Genomic DNA, 10,182 nt, shown 5'->3' with positions numbered 1-10,182 from the left:
ATTCAATGGGGCTTACTCCCAGGTACTTACTTCTGAGAAAATATGTATAAGTGTGTGCTATAAATCTAACAGAAACACAGGAAGTTGCCTTAGATCAGACAAGCCTATCCAGCCCAGAATTGTCAATTTGAGGGGTCCCCAGCCCTTTTAGGTTAATGAGCACATTTAGAATTGTGAGTGTCATTGGCACTCTCACAAAATAGCTGCCATAGTGGGCATGGCCAGTGACAAAACACCCATTTCTCAGAAGGCAACCTGGTGAGGCTAAAAGAAAAGTATTTTGCCCAAGAACCTAAGAACATGGCAGAGGCGGGAGCTGAGCCCCCAGTCACAAAGCAGACATTTCCCACTTGTTCCTCTGCTGGTCTAGTCACCACCTGCCTGCGGAGGCAAGAAGGACTCCAGCTATGCTGCACAGCAGGCAAGAGACAAGGGATGGAAAAGGCCATGGCTGCTGTGCCTCCCTGTGCATTGAGGGAATTAAAAATATACACAGCAGATTTCTGGACTGGACTACTCACATGTCCGTGAGACTCCCTGGTGGGGAAACTCTTGCACTTCTTTCTCTAGCCAATGAAAAGTGGAAACATCCAGGCAATCTGCTCTTTCTTTAGCCATTCTCTCCAGAGTCTTTGTGATTTTATAAACCTGTATCCCCCTGCCCACAAAACATATACATTTTAGCCACCTGTTTACAAAATGAAGATATGTCAACCAGAGCGTGTCTTGCTATGGCCTCCCTGTAGCTGGCTTCTGCTTGTTGCTTGCCCCCCATCACCCAGAAAGCAGATGGGGGCTGGATCGCAGAGCTGGGGTGGGGGGGGGGTAGACCACCTGCCTACCTACAACAGGGGGGACTTGCTGTGATGCTTTAAAAGTACCTCCCTGTGGCCGCTGTATCTTCCTTGTTTTTATATAAACCTTCTCATTGACAGTTCTTCTTGGAAGTGTCCACTGTTCCTCTTACTCAGCCTTCCCCATCCTGGTGACCTCTAGATGTGTTGGACCAACTCCCACCATCCCAAATCAGCAAGGCCATGGGCCATGCTGGCTAGGGATGATTGGAGTTGTGCTCCAACACATTTGGAGGGCACCAGGTTGGAGGAAGGTTGCTGTTATTTGTCTCTTTGTTCCATCTTCTCCTCCTCTTCCACCAACACAAGGAGACCCTCCAAAGCAGCATCTCCGGTTCCTGGTCCACTAAGGTATTTTTTTCTGCAGTGCTGGTGGCAACGGAGGGCTGTAATTATGTAGACTGCATTTGTGACCCCAGCCAATGTGGATGCTTATCACATCTCTGAAATGAATGTACATTGAATTGCATAAATATACACATGACACAAGGAGACAGCCCGACAAAAGCAGGGGTGGGTGGGGGTATTGCAGGACAGATGGCTGATTTGGTGTTGGAGTGCCTGTCACCCCTGTTTTGAGGGCAGGAGGAAATTTAGGTCAACTGACTGGAGGAGGTGGAGTGGCGAGTCTTCTTTGGGGTGTATATTTGTGTGCCAGTAGAGGGAGAGCTGTGGAATGGTACAGAAGCAGTTTATAAGAACTTAAGTGACAAAGACTTGAGGGGCTTTTACAGGCATATAGATGTACTACTACAATTCCTAATGAGTTATAATTGCAGTTTTCACAGAGCTACTAGGGATCAAGCCTTACAGAGACAGAAAAAGAGGAGGTTTCCCATTTTCAGTAAAACCTTTTACATTAAGGCCATAATCCTATGGCCACTAGACAGCAGCTTGACAGCCACAGAATTTTTCAGTTTCTGCGAACCAAGCTCAGAGCCAGTGCTTCGAGCTCGATTCCCAAAAATCCGGCTCCCCTCTCCCGCTGCCTTTGTCCCTGGCTCCACGCTTGGAAGAGCAGCACGGAGCGTCCAAAAAGGGGCCGCTCCCGGGGGTGGGGAGGGGACTGTGGAAGCGCTGTTACGATGCTTCATATGTGCTGTCTGGCCTCCCCACCACCACAAAGCTCCCTGGTTAGACAGCCGAAATCAGCTGTCTAACCGCAAATGCAGGGCAGCCAGAGTGTGCAGGAGATGATCCCCTCTGTGGTCTGCCCGCCCTGCACTAGATAGTCAGCTGCCTCTGAATTCAGAGGCAGCTGACTATCCCTGTAGGATTGCGCCCTTAGCAGCGGCCTTTTTCTTTTTCTGCAGAGCACCAGTTTCATTCTGAGAACATATTTTAACACATATTAGAAGCTTATGTATAATCTGGCCCTTTCATTCATTCATTTCTTTCATTTATTATATTTCTATACTGCCCCATAACCAAAGCTCTCTGGGCGGTTCACAAAAATTTCACCCTAGTCACATTTAAAATGCTTTTAGGATTTCCAAAGAAGTATGCTTCTACAATGCAAACCTGAATTAAATTAAATCAAGCAAGCTTTCCATTATTTTAATTGTCTACTACACCCATGTAAGGTAGACTTTGTACCAATAATCTCTTTAATCTTATCAGCTGTATTCATGGGGGCTTGGGGGTGGACATGGTGGAGTTGTTGCATGACATTATGATTTACGGTAGGGGAAATATAAGGAGAAGGGAGGATTTTGAAAAATGCTTGTAAAAAGTCCTTCGCATCTTTGGGTTTTTTTTAGTCCTATTAAACTGCTTATTGGACACACTACGTTGTTTTAACATTTTGAAAAATTTCTACATAAAGGCCACTAGGGTTGCAACATCCCCGTAAGGTAGACATGTTTTAGGTTTGGTGGGGAAGCATTACTCAGATTTTAAGGGAGCAATCCTATGGCTGCTAGACAGCAGCTAGACAGCCATAGGATATGCTGTTTTCCGGGAACAGACCTCGGAGCCTGCACTCTGAGGTCGGTTCCTGGAAAACCAACCTCCCCCCATGTCTGTGTGTTCCGCACTCAGAAGAGGAGCACAGAGTGGCTGAAAAGGGGCGGGGCTGGGGGTGTTCCAGGGGAGGGAGAGCGGAACTGCGTGTATGACACATCCTATGTGTCGTACTGCAGACTCCTCTCCCGCTTGCCCCCCCCCCCCCCCGGCTAGACAGCTGAAAACGGCTGTCAAGCAGGAAAAGCAGGGCAGGAGAGGCGTGGAGGGAGCAATCCCCCCGTGCTTCTCCTGTCTTGCTTTGGATAGGCAGTCGCCTTCGAGTTCGGAGGCAGCCGCTTATCTGGATGGGATCGCACCTTAAAAGTCCTACATTGTGGGATGCAGTTTAGAAAGAGTTGGGCTGGAGAGATAGGGAGATTAAGAAACCTCAACATTTTTGTAAAATGCATTAGAGTATGGTATGAGTAAAGCTGTATTTGGGGTACAGAAAGCTAGCCATATACTTCTCAAAATATACTTTAAGTAGGAAATAAATTCTAATTTTAAATGCAGTGTGCCTGTTTTTCCTTGTAAACTAGCAGTTAGGAGTTTCGTAAATTTATAAATCTAATCATCTGATCTTGGGGATTGTGAGATTCCATAATTTCTGAGAGACAGAATATTTTGCAACATCAGCATTTAAGTTGCTATGTACACAGAAAACAAAAGTGAAATTGTAATTTTTTTTAGACTGTTTACAGCCCATCTGGCACATTTATATGTAGGGAAAATTATACTGTTAGTTGTAGCCCTTAGCAGCCTTGTAAAGTAGACTTGTAACATTACTCTCCACTGGTACTTAAACTAGTACCAAAGGGAGGGTAGGGGAATAGTATGAAAATTGGGCTCTTTCAATTTTTTAACTCTAGAAGGTAGCCACAGCTCACCAATACACTGTTACATGATGTCTTCGTGTTAGACTGTATACAAACTTGCACACATTCTAACAAGACTTACACACCTGCTTATAAGGAATCTTTAGATGTTGGCAATAGAGTGCCTAATGCTAAGAAGGGGATTTCCCCCAAAGAGATCCACACTCAGACATTGTTGGAGAGGATAATGCCACAATGGCACATTTCAAATGCACAAGCTGGTTTGGGGGGAATTAGCTAAGCAGATGGATTTGTTAACACTTAGACCATCTGGAGATGCTCCAACCTTCACCAAGTTATGCTTTGGTGGGGAAATTAGCTGCATTCTTAGTAGAGCTGAGCTCCAGGCCTAAAAGTAGTTTTCAGGACTGTGGGAAGGAGTCTTCCCAAGGCTTGAAGCACACACACTCACACACACACACACACACACACAGAGAGAGAGAGAGAGAGAGAGAGAGAGAGAGAAGGGAAAGAGGGGGTGGGAGCTACAATTTGTACTAAGAACTTCCAAAAGCAATACACTTTTCCTTGGGTTGAAGCCCTTTCCTGCAGACAAGAACTAGCGAATGTTGCAACTCCTGGTCTCGGGTGAAGAGGAAAGAAAACAGGGAGCCTTGACTATGAGAGGCAAGGCACCCACTCTGGCAAGCAAGGAGCTAAGTGATTTCAGCAGGGAGGAGGCTAGTCCTTCAGTGATTTCGGCATGGAGCCTTTCCTCTGGAAGGACTCTGGGCTCCTTCACACCGGGCTTTTATCCTGCGATTGAGATTGCTCCTTCACAGAAGTTTGCGGGCTCTTCCCATGATGCAGTGACTCTGCCATGACCCTCCTGCACTAAATGCCCTTTGTTCCGTTTTTAAATAGGTCGCACATAATGAGCTATCAAATTACCCCCTTGTGTTCCACTTCAGTTTCCGCTTCTACAGTCAAAAGAGTTAGAGCAGCAAGAAGAGGAGAAAGATCAATGAAAGACAATGGAAGACTCAGATACAGGGAGAAGGAGGGGGGAAAGGGAAGGAGGGGGGGAAGGGGAGCGTGTGTAAAGGGAGTCAGCTGTGATCCAGCATTTAAAACGGAAGCAGAAAGCCCCGTTTTAAATGCAGGATTTTAGGCTGGTGTAGAAATGCCCTCTGAATGATTTTAGCAGCAGTATGGCACCTTGCCCTGGGTGGGTGGGTAAGGCACCTCGTGATTTCAGCAGCATGGCCCCGTGCCTCTGGGAAGGGGAGGATAGGGGGACTCTGGCTGCTCAAACCTGAGGGTTCTTGTAAAGTTCAGAGAAAGGTTGTGTCATCACAACTTTGAAGAACCAGACAATGCTCATAGGCACTGACTGGAAATGGTCATACTTGCTTATTGGAAACAAAAGTCCTACTAGGTCCTTCTTACTGTCTACATTCTTTTAACAAAAGATGACCTTACACGCTAACAACCAACTTAATAACAAGTGTCAAGACTGGCGTGCAACAGTAGGAGCACATTGCAGGGAGCTGACCAGGTACCTAACCAGGTATCACTCTTGCTATCCAGGACATTCCTGTTTTGCTCAGTTTCTACCCCCCACCCCACCCACACCTTTGCCTTTGGAAAATGCATTTTAGGAAATCCATTAGAAACTGAGTTGCTTGATCAAGTCTTGCATGATTGCTCTCAACCCCATCCTAGGGATGGCAGAGGGATCTGTCCAGGGGGGTGGGGGGTCAAGTCCGCCAAGCTTTTGGTGGCTCGACCCTCCAGACTCTGTCTCGCTTGTCCATGAGCTGACCCGATTTGGCCTGTGCGAGTCGGGCCAGCTCATGGACTTCTACCACTGCCACCGCTGTGCACAAACCCCCTGCGCTCTTCTTGTTGATGCTGACACTGGCGAGGAGCGTGTGAGGGCCTTGCGGACGGTGGTGGCCGTGCCAGCAGCGGCGGCTGGATGGTGGTGGTGGCCCAGTGCCACTGTGCACATGCCCCTCGCACTCTCCTTGCCAACATTGGCAAGGAGAGTGCGAGGGGTTTACGCACTCAGGTGGTGCTGGCAGGAGTCTCTGCTGCTGCCACCCACTGTCAGCCAGCAGTGGCGCCACTGTCGTCGCCATTGCTGGTCGCTGTGTGCAAGTCTTCCCTTCTCCCTCCTGTGCTCCTCAGCCAGTCCCTCAGCTCCAGCTATTTCTTGGGCACTTGCAAATGGGACTTGGGGTTTGGAAGAGGCAAGGAGGTCACTGGGGTGCCTGGTGAGGGACTCCGCCGGACCAAGCATCTCATGATAGGCCTCTGTCTCCACTGGCATTGGGAGGCCTCCCTCTCCTGGTTCAGACTGGTACCTGCTCAGGTATGAGGAGATTCTCCGGTTGTGCAGGCCCATCTGGCTCTCCTGCACTTTCTTGTCTTGGTCTGCATCCAGACCTTAGTCGTGCAGGAACAGCCTTTGCTCCAGGCACTGCTTCTGTGCAGGGCACATCTGGCACATGAACGTCTGTCCCATGTTTTGCCTTCTGAGAGAAGCTAGCCTGAGGAGAGCATTCCCTCCTGGGTTCACATGGTCAGAGACATGACAGACTTCCTTGGAAGAATTGGAAGGCATATAATCCAGCCGTGGGAGGTAGCCCTCTTGGCAGAAATTGGATTCCAGTTCTCGGCACCTGAAGCCATCTGCATGATCTTCCAGTTCGTTAAAACCTGGCCAGCCCCCTCGCATCCTTTCAAAGAGGCCCTGGGGTCTGTTGGCACCATAGGAGTATTCAAACTGATACTGAGAAAACTGGTCATTCTGAAAATAGCTGGACTGAATTTTAAAGTCACCCAAATGGTTCAGGAACATCTGCCTGCAAAACTGCTTTGAGGATGAAAAGTTCTCAAAGATCCCTTCTGCAAAGCTGTATCATTTAAAGGAGTCCAACTCCAGCTGGTTGGAGCGGAGGTGGCCCCGGACAGGATCCGCCTGGGTGTTCTCCATTTTCACCTTCATTCGCATGGCTGAACCCTTCAAGGTGAGGCACAGCATGTCATCTCTTCAGAAAGAAGACAGAAAGCTTCTGTCCAGGTCACTCTGTCCACTAGTGGCGAGAAAAGGTTGCCTTCCCAAGAGAACAGCAAGTGGGGCTGCTTTAAGAAGAAAGGCACCATGCCAAAATGCCCCATGGGCATCTCCACCTTCACAAAGACATTGGCTGGAGGAAGCAGTGGGTCTGACTGTGCAAAAAGAATGCAGAACTCCTCAGCAAACCTGGCTACCAACCCTCCCTGGAAGATATGAGCGATGCTCCGATGAATCTTCTCAAATGACCACATAAAGCTGCAGAGAGACAGGCAAGAGAAGGACACGTTATTGTCATGGGTGGCCACTCTGTCTTTCAGAACACACATGAACTTCTCAGCGCTTACAGGAGAACATCTCTTGGCTTACATATGGGACAATGTCTCTGTGGGAGCTTACCAGGTGGACAGCAGGGCCACATCACTAACCCAACGGCATGGCAAAGGAACAGGGAAAGGCCTGCATTCTGCTCCAGCACCCACCTTGAGGGATACATCCTGGACAAAAATGATTTGCTGGAAAGCCCAGATTGCATTGTCCCACTTACTTCAAGATATGGAAGTTCTTGTCTCTGCTCAGCCTCCTGGCCTTAAGCCCTGGGCAAGAATTCCGTGGGAAGCCCAACCTCCCCCTCCCATGGTCAACACATACTCCCCCTCCATGGCTCCTGCTTTTTTTGGTGGCTGGTGCCCATGCTTCTTCTCCCTTCCCAGGCCTAGCCTAATACTGCTCACATGGGGTCTTAGCCTTGGTATGCTGTAGCACTGAGGGAGCAAATGCACACAGTCTCCTTCTTCTGATCTTCTCCTCTGCTCACCTGTAGCTGCCACCATGCAATCCACCATGCAATCCACCAGCAGGAACTTCTCCTTCATGTGCCCTTTGAAGGACATCCCTGTGCAACAGTAGTAGGTGGGGCCAGAAACCGTCCATACCCGCGGGAACTGCAAGGCAACAGAGAGAGCAGGCAGTGAGTCCCAGGAGAAAGAAGGCTGCTTCCCCCCAATTCAGCTGGCCACCCACCTACCCACCCACCATCATGCTTCCAAAGCACATGGAGGGCTGAGGAACGCTAGCTTCATGGGCCATCGCCCCGCCCCGCCCCGCCCCTACAACCTCTCCTCCCTCTGCCAACATGAGCTCCCACCTGTGCCCCTGCGGCCCCCAAAGAGACCAGGAGTCCATCCCAGACTCAAGAGCGTGGAGCAAAACTAGGCTTTCATTTTCTACAGAAAGGATGGATGCTGTCATCTTCTCAGCCATGCAATGCAAAGGGGCTCAAAGGTCAGAAAGCAGGAGGCTCTGTGGGTGTGTGAGGCATGAGCCCAGTTGAAAGAGTATCTAACAAAGGGATTTCTGGGGGTGGGACTGAGAGGGGTGAGTTTAAAGCAACTGGCTGAGCATGTACATAGTTACAGATGCTTGTTTTTTATTTATGCTTCAAAAAGATACTGCCCTTTTCTACAAGAAAATGGTGCTTTCCCCCAAGGAAATGTGTTTCGCATCAGGGGAGGAGAAGCAAACACTATCTTATTCCTGTAGCGATGATGGTGCTATGATTTAAGAGAGATCCAAGGATGGCAATAATTTGTTATTGTTTGCTCTAATGTATTAGTAAGGTAGAGGCAATTGTAAATCATAGAATGTAGGTGGAGGGGTGGGGAAGGGAGAAGAGATATGTTAGTTGTATACTTCACAAATGAAGTAATACACATGGCTGTCTAAAGGGGGGGGGAATAAGACTATTGAAGGTGCAGTCCTCTGCATGTTTAGACAGAAAAAAAGGCCTACAATTCCCAGCATGCCCCAGCCAGTTTTTCTATATTGCTCAATAGCTGAAGCTCTCTGGGTGTTTGCTGGGCAGTTCAACTCAGGGATGCAACTCACAAAGCAGACATCTTATATTCAAATACTGACACTTGCATTTGATTGCACTAATTATTGCACTAACCAAAATGCCCCTTCATGGATCACTGCCGTGTTGTGGCGAAGGGGCTTGCGTAACTCAGTGAAGCCATAAGCTATGCCGTGCAGGGCCACCCAAGACAGACAGGTCATGGCAGAGAGTTCTGACAAAATGTGGTCCACTGAAGAAGGAAATGGCAACCCACTCCAGTATTCTTGCCAAGAAAACCCCATGCAACGTATCACAAGGCTAAAAGAGATGACGCCGGAAGATGAGCCCCTCAGGTCGGAAGGTGTCCAATATACTACTGGGGAAGAGCAGAGGGTATTTCCAAGTAGTGCCAGAAAGAGTGAAGCGGCTGGGCCAAAGCCGAAAGGACACTCAGCTGTGGATGTGTCTGGTGGTGAAAAGAAAGTCCGATGCTGTAAAGACTTTTCCTTCTTTCCTCAGCTACTTGTAAAGCCTCATCAGACAGCCACTTTGCTTTCTTGCATTGCTTTTTCTTTGGGATGGATTGAGTTACTGCCTCCTGAACAATGTTACAGACTTCCGTTCATAGTTCCTCAGGCACTCTATCAGGTCTAATCCCTGAAATCTATTCCTCACCTCCACTGTATATTCATAAGGGATATGATTTAGGTCATACCTGAATGGTTTAGTGGTTTTGCCTACGTTCTTCAATTTAAGCCGAAATTTTGCAAGAAGCAGCTCATGATCTGAGCCACAGTCAGCTCCAGGTCTTGTTTTTACTGACTGTATACAGCTTCTCCATCTTTGGCTGCAAAGGACATAATTAATCTGATTTCAATATTGACCATCTGGTGATGTAAATGTGTAGAGTCGCCTCTTGAGCTGTTGAAAAAGCGTGTTTGCTATGATCAGCGTGTTCTCTTGGCAAAACTCTATTAGCCTTTGTCCTGCTTCATTTTGTACACCAAGGCCATGCTTGCCTGTTATCCCGGTGATTTCTTGACTTCCTACTTTAGCATTCCAATCCCCTATGATGAAGAGGACATCTTTTTTTGGTGTTAGTTCTAGAAGGTGTTGTAGGTCTTCATAGAACCGATCAACCTCAGCTTCTTCGGCCTCAGTGGTTGGGGCATAGACTTGAATTACTGTGATGTTGACTGGTTTGCCTTGGATTCGTACTGAGATCATTCTATCGCTTTTGAGATTGTACCCCAGTACTGCTTTTCCCACCCTTTTATTGACCATGAGTGCTACTCCATTTCTTCTAAGGGATTCTTGCCCACAGTAGTAGATATGATGGTCACCTGAATTAAATTCGCCCATGCCTGTCCATTTCAGTTCGCTGATTCCCAAGATGTCGATGTTCAATCTTGCCATCCCATGTTTGACCACCTCCAGCTTACCTTGATTCATTGATCTGACATTCCAGGTTCCTAAACAATATTGTTCTTTACAGCATCGGATTTTCTTTTCACCACCAGACGCATCCACAGCTGGGTGTCCTTTCAGCTTTGGCCCAGCCGCTTCACTCTTTCTGGCACTACTTGGAAA

General features: G+C 48.1%; 1 pseudogene; it reads right to left on the bottom strand.

The window, feature by feature from the left end:
• Positions 1-5,735: 5,735 nt before the first annotated feature.
• LOC146351309 (protein FAM83H-like) lies at positions 5,736-7,844 on the bottom strand (annotated as a pseudogene).
• Positions 7,845-10,182: the final 2,338 nt, after the last annotated feature.

The sequence above is a fragment of the Heloderma suspectum genome, chromosome 3, assembly GCF_057233095.1.
Source record: "Heloderma suspectum isolate Gila_16-S chromosome 3, 16-S_ref, whole genome shotgun sequence".
NCBI lineage: Eukaryota > Metazoa > Chordata > Lepidosauria > Squamata > Helodermatidae > Heloderma > Heloderma suspectum.
The sequence above is the reverse complement of the archived record's forward strand: the minus strand, read 5'-3'. Positions and strand labels throughout refer to the sequence as shown.